Genomic DNA, 12,814 nt, shown 5'->3' with positions numbered 1-12,814 from the left:
CAGTTGACTGCTGGAGAAGTTGCCTCAATGTCTTTCATCAAAATGCTGTGATCTCAGATTGCATTATTATTATTTGTGTCACATCTAATTAGTTCTTTCCTTCCTTTATTATTCTCCCTTATAATCCTATTCACTGCTCTTGTTCAGAACCAGATGGGCCCAAAATCAGATAAAGCAGTGCAATGTGATCTCACTATCCCTATGTTTAGCACATGGGAAAGTAATTTAAATTATTTTTTAATCCATGAATCTATTACTGTGGCTGAAAGAGCTGAGATAGTACCAAGAGGGATAGTGGTGACTGTTAGGTTCTTTACTTATTAATTACAGTGCAAGTTTTATTATTATTATTATTTTTTTTTTTTTTTTTTTTTTTTTTTTTTTTTTTTTTTACAGCACAAACACCTACACAGAGTGGCAGATCTGGAAAGCATAAACAAATTTTGGTGAATGCATGTTGCAGACTTTTTTCTATCCACAGAGGAAATTATGTCTCTCCTGTGGATCTCTAGACCTTCAGCTCAATCTATAAGTTTCCTCTCCATTTTCTTTTACAGGTATTTCATTCATCCCTGGCCTGTTGGCCCAGAAGACATCTACTATATATTTGTAACATAGGTAGAGGGAAGAATGCGAGGTTTCAGTTTCTGAGTTTGTTTTTAAAGTTGTCATTTCTGAGCATGACAAAGTTCCTGCCCAAGGCATTGTTTAAGTATACTGAAAAGGTAATTTTGTTATTTGTTGGAAAATTTCCAATTTATGCATCTATTGTTTTTCTTGACCTTCTTTCCACCTGCTTCCAAAGAGGTAAAGGAGTCTAAAGGGATGTACTTTAGATGGAAGGTATAAAAGGGAGGGAAAAATAGAGAAACTATTACTGAGTTTTCACATGAGGTTAGGATGGGAGCAATAGCTTCAAAAACAGATCTAGGGCCAAGCCTAGATCTCTTCTAAATGCACAGCTGGACTCAAGGTTGGATTTCTCCTGGACTTTTCTCATTTGGTGCAGTAAAATAAATAGCAAGTCAGATACAGTGTGATAACAACCAATCATTACGACACAGCAAGATCCAGCTGCCCAGCAATCCAGATCAGAAGACCGGGTTCTCCTATTAATATCATGCATTCTCCTATTGCCTGCAGTATCCTGATGTGCACATTTCAGCAAGTTAATTACCTTGTCTGTACACATAACATGCATAAAAATTTCAATCACCAGCAGAGCCATGTGTTGTCTGGATGCTTTCTACCTTTAAATGCCATTTTCCAATATTTTCTGGTATGCTTGTCCTCTGCATTGCCCCACAGATGTCTCATGTAGGCCTTTATTAGTCTTCGAAGGGATGTGCACTTCATGCCTATTAGAACATTATTTTCTGCTTATCAGTCACACTCTAGTCCCTCATTTACAGTTGCAGTGCTACTATAATTACACTCCATATTTTACAGACCTTCATAGCAGTGTTTTAGTTTACAAATTGAAGAGTTTACTCATGCCAAAATATTTTGTTTCGTTATAAATTTCTTTTTTGCTTTTAATTTTCCCAGTAAGCCAAAATATCAATTATTTGCAGAACTCTAATTTAGAAAAGAAATTAAGGAATACATTTGTAACTGTGTGCTATTAACTATTAAATCTGCTTAACTAATTCTGTGATGGATTCTTTACCCTTGGAATACTTATACCAAGAAGATATTTTTTCCTTGTTATAGTGGATTTCTTCTATTAAGAAATTATGTTTTAGTATTAACATGGCTATTAGACTTGAAGTAAAAATTACTATGGAAAAATCCTATTTATTGTCTCAGCAGGCAAGAAGTCAGATTAGGTAATCACAGCACTCTCTTCCAGTCAAATAATTTGAAATCTAGTTTACATCGTTTATGATGGTGTCACATCTTCTTTCTGTCTCTTTGTTCATGGTATAAGGATTGTCAGGGCTGCAAAATTGCAAATTAGCAACACTTGTTAGACATGAAGGTCTCACACAGGGCTACACATCTTTTCAGAATTGCCATTGGCTCCCTCTGGGATGAAGACAAATCTAGAGAAAAATACTCAGCCACGTGTTGATGTCCATAGGCTTTTGTGTCCATGATCTCCAGAAGAACTAGTTGTTGTGGGCTTCTGTTGTGAATATATAGAGGAGAGACAGAGAATCTCATGTGTAAATATCTAAAGTAGGAAAGATGAAACAAACTTATTTAGAATATGACTTTCTTGTCAATGAAGAAAATTGAGGGTGACTAACCCAGGTGGAGAAGTGTGTAGTCAGAGAGACCCAAACTTCATCTCTCTTACTTGACTATATGTAGACAAGTTCAACAGGATGTTTTTGCTAAGAAAGTTGTTTCCAAAATGTTTGAAAGAATATAAAATCTAATTGGTCAATCAAAGTATTTATTAACCAAGGAAACACAAATCATATTGTGGTGGTTCAATGTTGCTATGTTGCCAACGCCACACCACTCTGTCACTCCCCCTCCTCAGACGAATAGGAGGGAAAAAAAGCTCATGAGTGTAGATAAGGACAGGGAGACCACTTAGCAATTACCACCACAGGCAAAAGAGACTCAGCATTAAGAGAGATTAATGTAATTTATTGCTTACTGGTAACAGAGTAGAGCAGTGAGAACCAAAAGCAAAATAAAAACACTTTCCCCCCATCCACCCTCTTCTACATCCTCTTCCACAGTGGCAGAGGAATGTGGGCTGCAGTCAGTCCCTGGTGCTTCATCTCCGCTGCTCCTTCATGGTATGGGCTGCCCATAGGCAGCAGCTCTTCAGAAACTGCTCCCACACGGGGTCCATCCCCCAGGATGCTCCAGCACGGGTCCCCCATGGGTGGCAGCTCCCCCCAGACTCCCTGCTCCTGCGTGGGTTCCTCTCCACAGGCTGCAGCTCCGGCCCGGGGCCTGCTCCTGCGGGGGCTCTCCATGGGCCGCAGCCTCCTCCAGGCCACATCCACCTGCTCCACCGGGGGCTTCTCCATCCATGGAGGGGCTGCAGCGTGGAGATCTGCTCCATGTGGGACCCATGGGCTGCAGGGGGACAGCCTGCTCCACCAGGGGCCTCTCCACAGGCCGCAGGGGAACTGCTGCTGCCTGCCTGGAGCACCTCCTGCCCTCCTGCTGCACTCACCTTGGGGCTGCAGGGCTGCTTCTCTCACATTTCTTCGCACTCCTCTATCCCAGCTGCTGCTGCCCAGTAGTTTGGGTTTTCTCCCTTCCATAACACTGCTCTCCCAGAGACCCAACCAGCATCACTTAGTGATTTGGCTCTGGCCAGCAGCAGGTCCCTTTGGAGCAGTCTGGAGCTGGCTCCATCTGACATGGGGCAGCTGCTGGGCTCTGCTCACCGAGCCCAGCCACATAAACCTCTGCTTACAAAGCCTTGCCACATAAACCCAATAGACATACAAAGTGCATGGTCCAAAATCTTAATATATTGAAATACTTCAGAATTCTCAGTGGAGATTCAGAATTACTGTGACTTTCTTTTTATACAGCCCACATGTGTAAAGTTAAAAACAAAACAACATATGAAATCAATCAAGCAAACAAAACAAAAGCCACTTTTGCGTATTGTTCTGTCAAGATCATCCACAGACAGATAAAAACTAAGAAAAAAGTAGCTGTTCTACGGTCAGCATTACTGTCCTTACTGTACACAACTTTTACATGTCTTCTAATATTGCAATTCAGGCAATATAGAAAATTCTCCCATGGATCAACAATAATTTAGAAAGTGGTCTATACTGTTACGCTTGATTAAATCTGGATTTAACGAGACTCCATCTCAAGGCAAGTTGTGGGTCCAAGGAGAGGAACTATGTAGGCACAAGATTCCCACTCCCGAAAGCTCCACAGTGTCTTGTTTCCCTTTTACATGGGTTTAGTGGGAATTAACTGATCAAATGTGGCTGCCATCAGATCATCACGGAATCATGGACTGGGAAAGGAAAAGCTGAGCCTATCCAGTGACAATGCTTGGGAGGGTTCCTGCATTTAACATTTATCTCACCTCTCTTGTGGGAGCTAGGGTTCACAGGAAAGCACTCTCCTGTTTGGGTCAGAAAGATGGATCGCTAAAATACTAAGCTGGGCCCTCTGCTTAAGGGATTCAACCCTTTATTTATTTATTTATTTATTTATTTATTTATTGAGGGAGTATGGGACAATGAGAGATTACGATTTGATGAAAATAATATTTCTTTTTGTTTGTTTGTTTGTTTTGTTGACTTTTTTCTTCTTCTTTGGCGAAAATATGATGAGACAAGGGAACCCAGAACAGAAGCGGTGTCTTATTATATACAGTTTGGAGACTAAAAAGGCTCTGACCAAGGTTAGTGCCTCAAGATACTGCTATCAAGTATTTAATAAATGTTGCTAATATCACATCCTTAAAAGCCAGAGAGAGCTGTCCCTTCATTTTAGCCCTAAGATAGCTGAAATTTTCATCCTGAGGTTAGTCTAAACTTGACCCAAATTTTGTTGGAAGACTCAAAGCTCTCTCTGGAGTTTCCATTTAGCAGGAGTCAGGTTCTAGGTCATCAAGAAAACTTTTCAAATTTCATTAAGAAAATTTCCCATGTCTCCTCTTTCAGTATAATTTCACTTGCCTCTGAAATACTGGAATTTACTCATTGCTTGAGGCAAGATACAGGAACAAATGGACCACGGTCTAATTGAGTCTAATAAATCCTGTGTTCTTCAATAAAATATTATTCTTTTAGTCCCCTGTTGTGTCTCTTTGCAACCATGCTGTGTTTTTCAGGAGAGCATATCAGAAACCAAAAGTCCAAGAGGTATGCATGCACAACAAAAATGTCATGTTTGCTGAAATACAACTTGGCTATTTTCATTTAAAAGTCCCAATAACTGATTTTATATTCTATATCAAGTGTAAAATTATTACATAGAATTCCAGTGAATCACACAACAACAACAAAAAAAGGCATTATTTTCACTGTGATTCAGATACCTTCTTTTGTAGTGTATTCTGTCCTAATGATGGGTTTTGTGAAGAAGATTAAATGATATTCTCTCCAGGGGAGTGTTTTTAATTATGTACTTCTTCCACAATGGCTTTGTTACAGCAAGTTTCAGGGTGTTTCATAATCCTCTGGTGGGTTTATCTTCACTGAACCTGCATGAGCCCAAAGTGCAATCTGTACTCACCTGCTTCGTTATCGGGATGATTTATGGCGAGACAATGGGAGCACCACAATTCATGGCATGAATCCATTGGGACATTCATCTCACAAAGCTGCTGGTGAGAAAACCAGCTCAGACACTGTGTCTCATTGAAGCCTGGAGAGGCTCAGTAAAAAAAACAACAACATGGTGACACTGACTTACAAGTGTCCACGTCATTCCCAAATCACTGCAAGGGCACTGCGACCAGGCAGGGGAATATTCATCACCTTTATGAGTTATATACATTGGCACAGTAATATCACATATCTTTGGTGGGTGTTAATGCCCTTTTTATCTCTGCCAGAAGAAAGTTATGTAGAAATGTGAACAGGCAGATCTAGATAGATCAGTCTGAGGTCTTGTTACCCTGCAGTTGTTTCCAGCCTCCCTTCTGCCCTCCAGGGAAAAAACCTGTGGGCATCCGATCCAATGCAGGGCAAAGCCAGGCATTCCCGTCTAAAACTTCCCTTGCTGACAGGGTGCCAACAGAAGTTAAATTAAACTCATGAAACTACTTACAAAGGGCAGAAATATTTCACGGTGGATTTTTCTTTCTGTATTGTACCTCTCTCTTTATCTCCGCTGGGATGAAGTTGAAGAGCAAACTACCTTCCCTGCTGCTAGGAAACAAATGCCAGAGGATCACTGTGCCTATAACCATAACCCCTCTGCACGACAGCAGAGAAGCAGACTTCTTTTGCTACACTGGCTACAAAAGCAGGTCAAAAAAGTGCCACCAAATGTGTAGGAATGGAAACCTGAACATAAAACAAGGCAGTAATGAGCAATACAGATGGACAGACAAACACTAGAAAACAATACTACCTAATCAGCCTCCAAGCTGGCATTTTGTCTTAACCATCTCTGCAGAGAAGATAGAAGGTGAACAGCAGTATAGAATGCCATACTATGGGATGCATTTTCCTAAACTGTATTTTTAAGGTGTAGTTATCCATTTGCATTACGTATCTCCTACAGCACAGGTCAGGATGTTTCTTGCAGCACAGCCAGCAAGAAGTTGTCCGAGCTGCTCACCTGAAGCACCTCAGTCAATCACCTCTGCTAACAGTAACTACAGGTTGCTCTTCTTATACTTAGTGCAATCTGTACGAAAAGCTTGCCTAGGGGGTACTTCATCTTCCAGATGCATCGAGTTCTCTGTGGACGTGTAAAATGGTATGATATTTTCATGCTTCAACAAATCAGAGTGAAATCTCAGCCATCCATGGTGATAGGACCAAGTATACGGCTGCTTAAATGATAGGCTCAGACCTTATGTCAAAGCCAGCTCTGGCTCACTCTGCCTTTTACTGGAGGTTCAGCACAGGAACAACAAGGCCAGGCTACTTCTGTATCCAGCTCAGCCACAATGAGTATTTACAGTGATATAATGCCTTATACTACCTCAGGGACAATTGCATAAGCATGTCGACCTACTGCAGGGCACAGCATCAGAAGAAATAAGCTGCTTAACCTGGTGCTCAATGCAGAGGCATCCCAAATGGCTCAGTAGAATCAGCTTGGGCTGGCCAGGTTTATTAGCTCCTGTTCAGCTCCAGCCATGTCTCATCCAAAATCCAATTCTGTCAGGGATGTTTTGCAATAGTGGTTTGCATTTATTCTTCTCAAACTCTGCTGCACCCCTTAGCAGTCTTTTCCATGTCACTGAGAGAAACTTCTGTGTTTGCTTTCTATGCTGGTGCCAAGGGACATAATTTTTGCAATGCCAGACTTTACAGAGAGAAGGAAAAAAAAAAAAAAAAGCCTTGCTCCCATGCACCACCCTGCTTTTTAATTTCAGGCAGACTTTAAACACTAATGATGAGTTCTTTGGAACCTAAGCTGCCAAAAATAGTGTGTTTACGCACTGACAAGTGAAAAGATGAAGTTAATGAACCTGAAGTGAAGTTTTGATCCATCACACTAATAACAGCAGCAGCATTCTTTACATTTGTCAAATGACTCCATTACTGTAACATCTCACAGTCATTAGTGTGTTCAGCTCAACTGCCTGAGGAAAAATAGCTTCTATTTTATCTGTTAATATTTAAGGGGCAAGGAGGTTAAAGGGCCTGTCAAAAGCCACCCAGAGCATTTGTATTCTATCTGGGAGCTAAATCCAGAAATCCCAATTCTTAGGTGAGACTTTTACGCATGTGGTAAAGCCCTGTTCACCTTCTGTCCTTAACATCCAAAAAAATGCAATCAAAAAATACAAAGATGTGGTGGTGGTGGTGTTTCCAAGACATAACTTGGGTACTAAGAAGTCAACCAGACTGGGAATGCTTGTCCTCAGAAGAAACATATGTTTTAGTACACGAGAAGTCCTGAGGGACAAGACCAAAGGATTTACTTGATTTTTTTTTTTTATTTTTTTTTCTGTGACTTCCTTCCTCAAGGCTACAGCAGAGGAAAAACTGATGGCAGTTTGAAGACACATTCAGTGGGATTCACCTCCAGGACAAGTCATGCTGTTTAGGTTTTTATATGTTATTTTTGACATATGTCTTGGGCATCTAAGCTCCAGTTAGAGCAGTTACAGTCAGTACAAACCTCATAAACGTAGTCAGAGGCTCCTAGACAGTAGTTCATTTCAACCTAAAACACATCACAGGTAAGATGCAGTTACCTAAACATAGTTATTGAGTGGTATTTGTGATAACCTCAGATGTCTCTGATGGTCAGATCAAGCCTGCTGACTGTATCGATTAGCTCTTCATTCACTGGGAGATCAGATACCAATGAAGAGGTGGAATGCTACTTGTAGACACCTGCATTTAAGTGTTTCTTTTTCCTAATGCAGCTCGTTTAAGTTTATGAAATTCTAGGAATCAGCAACTGAAATTAATTCCTGAGTGACAAGCACAGCTTTTCAGGCACTTGGGGGCTCTATGCTTGCTTTACAGGGTGCATTTCCCTATGAACAGTTTTTCAGGCAGTGTATCAGGATTAAGAATTCTTCTTTTTTTAAGGGAACTTTAGCCCCTTTATCTGGCAGATGTTTCCATCTACAATCAGATGTTTTTAATTGATGTGTCTATGTAAAAGGTCACTTTGATCTGATGGGGGGCTAGTAGGGTCCCAAGTGTGCTGGACACTGAATGAAGCACTACCTCTGGGGCTCACCAGGGAGGTGACCACGACCCAGAGGTAAACTCTTAGGCAGGTGATATCATTTTCCTCTCCTGAAAGATTTCCATTACGTTCACTTAAAAATACCTGTTCTGGAGAGCAGAGTAGATTCATTTTTATGTTTTGTTTTGTTTTGTTTTGCTTAATGTTATTTTTTCCTCTACTCAGAAGCATCGGTTGCTGTTTGAACTCCACTCATGTGGGCTAAAATGCTTGTTTATTTTCACTGCAGTTTTTTTTCTCCCAAGACATATTTCATGATTGCTCAAATATAACTTCAAGAAAAAGTCACTCCTTCCTCTTTTCCATCTTGACATTGTAAACTTAAAGGAGTGGTATTGAAGTCAAAAACAGATCTATTTCCCCTTCAGTATCATTTGGAATAATAAATGATAATGAGTGATATTTGCAGCTTGCCTTTCAGCCTTTTGATCGCATAATAAGGAGAGTACTTAGCCTCTGCCATGCAGGTGTTGAATCCAGCTGTTCAGACAAGTGATTGCTTCAAAAGGCCTTTGCCTGAAGCATGAGTACAAAGCCACTTCCCATTTAGACGCTTTGAGCACAAGCAAGAGACTCGTGCATGAAGATCATTAGTTTCACTCCACAGTTAACTATTTGATATGCAAGTGCAGGGGTAGAGAGAAAGAGGGAAAACAGCCCAATGAGACCCAAGAGACTTAATACTTTAAACAGCACTTTTTTTTTCCCAATCTAGAAAGTTTTGCTCAAAGCACCATATAGAATGGGGCATTATCAAAGGAACATAGGACACAAAATCCTTCCTTCTCATTCTCTATCAGTATCCTCAATCCTCTACAAATGTAAGTCCCTCTGAATGTGGTTTCTCCTTTCTTTCAAGGGCAAAAAAAAACTAACCTAGTGGGTCATTCTTCTATCCATGGAGATGTTGGTCACTGAAAGATGTTCAGGGAACTGTCTGGAAAGCAGACTTCCTGATAATATTTGTCTTTGTTTGTTTGTTTGGTTGGTTGGTTGGTTTAATTGCATAATATCCATATTTCCTCTGCATTACTTCCTCCAAACTCTCCTGCCTCAAGCAATATACAGGCATAGATGACAAACTTCTATGCATTTCCCAAAGCTTCCTAGCAAAGTTATATAATGTGATTAATGATTAGAGCTACAACTGATTAATCTAAAATGCATAAAAAAGAACCCAATATCAGGACACTTATGTAAACTCACTGTATTGAACACAGGCATCCTGACACCTCTGTTTTGACCCCCAAAATTTCAGGGAGATCAAGGGAAGCTGAACTCTCAAAGATCGGATGATACAGAATTTCTCAAATGCTCACCCACAGAGCTGAGTGCATCCAAGTCCTACCAGCAGAAGCCTTTGCTAAACAGAGGATCTTGTAGAGCCAAATAGACTAAGCTTAGCTAAAATTGTCTTGTCCAAGAAAGAAAATCAACAGCATAAATATTGAGCCAGGGACCAAGAAGTTGGCCGATTATACCTAAACATCATTTCAATAGCTGCCCTTTCCAGATAAAGGATTATTTGGAAGGGCACATGTGTTTGCTCATTTCCTGGTTATTTGGCACCTATGCTTGTAAACCTGCATTATAAGATTGTTCTGATGATCTGGAGAGAAGTAGCCTTCTCCTTCATTTCAAGGACTTATTTCTTTATAAACCTAAGTAGAAATTGCTGGCATCTCCCTGTCTCAGTGGGATTCCCAATGCGCGTAGGTGATCCAAGTCACTTGTGCAGCAGGAAGGCACTGGATCCTGTCCCATTGGTGCTTGGCAGAACAAACAGTAAAATGTCCTTAGCTGGATGTAAAAGGGCTATTTTGAACAGAGCTAAAACACATACCCATTTACTGAAATAACAGAAATCCCTAAACAGTCCATAGCCCTTGGCTGTGTGGGGGATATCCCACCTAAACAGGGCTGGAGGGATGATTTCACCTCTAAATATAGCTTTGGTGAAACGCAGGTGAAGTATGAGATGCTACACACTTGAAAATTCACTGTATTAGACCAAAAACATCACTTTCATGGGGTATAAATCACCAATCCAATGGAGGCTCCTTTTGCAGCTTACTACTTTGGGCTATTTTAGGGCTCTATTTTGGAGAACAGAAGGGGTCATGGGTCTGTGTCATTCTAGCTTCATGCTGGATCACCTACTGCCTGTCTTCCAAAAGCCAGCATAAAGCCACTGTAATGTCCAGGCCATAATGTGTTGATACAAATCAGATGTGTCCTGCGGAGTGATCCAAAAATGCACCCATCCAGAATTAATAATCACAGCCCAATGTATTACTGCTGAGTCCAGTTCTGTTGTCAAAGTCTTTAAACAGGATGCTGAAAACAAAAACAAAAGAAAAAACACCCTGAAGTGTGTACAGAAAGAGCTGAAAAAATGATTTGAGGGCTGGAAAAATGCTTGACTGTGGAAAAAAAAATGAATAAATGAAGTCAAAGAATTCAATCTGTTTAGCTTAGTAAAAAGAACATTCATTAGAATGCATAAATACCTTCATGTGGAGAAAATACCAGGTAATAAAAGACTGTTTAATCTGGCAGAGAAAGGCAGAACTAGAACTGATGGCTCGAAGCTGAATTCAGGCAGAGTGCAATTAGAAATAAAGCACAGGGCTTTAACAGGGAGGCGAGATCCCTGCTGCATCTGGCAGCCAAGAGAAGGGGGCCAGGCTTTGTCTCCCCGTATCTTTACACTGATGGAGAATGTAAGAAAATGTGTTAACATCCATCTAGAAAAGGCTGAGTGAAAGGTGAGCCTGGCTGAAGTACAAGTGGCGAATCTTTGAAATAATCTAGAATTGATCCATAAAAAGAGAGTAAAGGGCTTTGCATGGTAGTGCTGTTGGCACAAAATGGGTTGCCTGGTCTCAGGTTTAATCCAATGGCACAACAGTGCCAGGCACTGAGCAGGGGACTAAATGATGGCTTTTGTCTTCAAGGCATTGTGATGGTCTGTATCTCGGCAATTCCAACAGTCTGTTTTCATAGTTAGGCCATGACACGTAACTATTGTGCATTTACTAATTACTGTGTGCCTTTCCAACTCCCCTGCCTCTAATATAAGAGAATACAATTGGAAAAGATACAGAAAAAAAAAAAAAAAAGAAAAAAAAAATGTGATGGGGATTATTACAGAAGTGGAACTATCTCCTTGGAAAGAATTGTCAAATAAATTAGGCCTCCTTATCCCAGCAAATGTGACTGTTGGGAACTGACAGAGGTCTGCAAAGTCTTGAGCAGCCTCAGAAAGGGAGCAAATGTTTATTCATCATCAATTTAAAACAAACAAACCAATAAAAAAGAGCTATTGGGAGTTCTGAAATGGAAATAGCAGGTGGCAGGCTCAAAATAAACAAAAGGAATATTCCACACAGCCCAAACTTAAGTTACAGGACTTCTCAGTACAGGATGTAATAATTGTTAAATATCTACACATCTTCAATAATTGTTTAGACAGATGAATGGAGAAGATTAAATCAACTGGTGACTATAAATGCAGTATCACCATCTCCACCTTTAACTCCAGAAGTCTCTATAGGGTACAGTAGGATGCAGCACATCTCTTACTGTCTTCATACGCTCCTTTTGGCATCTGCTATTGAGCTTTGTTTTCAATATATCCACACGATATTCCTCAGGAGATGTTAAATTGCACTGCCCATGATTCCTGGCTAAAGACAGCACTGTGGGCATGCTTGAAGTCCCTGCAGAGCTTCAGATACCAGCTCAGAGGGGCTTCTGGTTTAGCTAATAAGACTGCTTTTGTATTCATATTCATCACCAAAAAAAAAAAAAAAAAAAAAAAAGAGATTGTTGAGCACGGGAAGCCTACAGGTTTAACCGTTTTTTACCCAAGATATTGGTGTAATTTCATATTAACGTGAACACATGTCATCACAAAAAAAATCACAGTCCAGGTCTGCTAAATGTAATTTTGTGTAGAAACAGCTGCACATGGCACATGGCCTCCATGGCGACGTTTACCACAGCAATAGCTGGTGAATTCATAAGTGACCATATGTGTCAGAAAAAGGGGAGAGAATCTCCCCAGACAAAAATATTTGAGTTGTTTTATGCCTAAACAGTAAGATGTTATAAAAAGTAAAAACCTTGCTGCCTATCAGGGAAGAAAAAGAAAATTCTCATAAATAAATGAAACACATACAGAAGTGAAAGGGAGGATAAAAAGTAAGTGTCCATTTATCAAAATGGAAGCATATTCCTGTAAACAGAAATGAATTAAAATATAAAAAAAATTCAATAAAAAGCTTCAAAATCACAAGGCATCACTCTCTCCCTAATTATAACCTCATCCATTTGTATCGTCAACATACAGTTATGATCTATCTACTGATTTTTTAGATTTCAGGCTGCATCACATTGCTAAAGAGGGGAGGCTGCACACCATTTTGAAAATGATGGCCTAAATAAGGGTTCTTTTTATTTTAAGTATGTATTGCAA

This window comes from Aythya ferina (assembly GCF_964211825.1).
Source record: "Aythya ferina genome assembly, chromosome: 2".
Classification (NCBI taxonomy): domain Eukaryota; kingdom Metazoa; phylum Chordata; class Aves; order Anseriformes; family Anatidae; genus Aythya; species Aythya ferina.
This window is presented reverse-complemented; position numbering follows the sequence as displayed.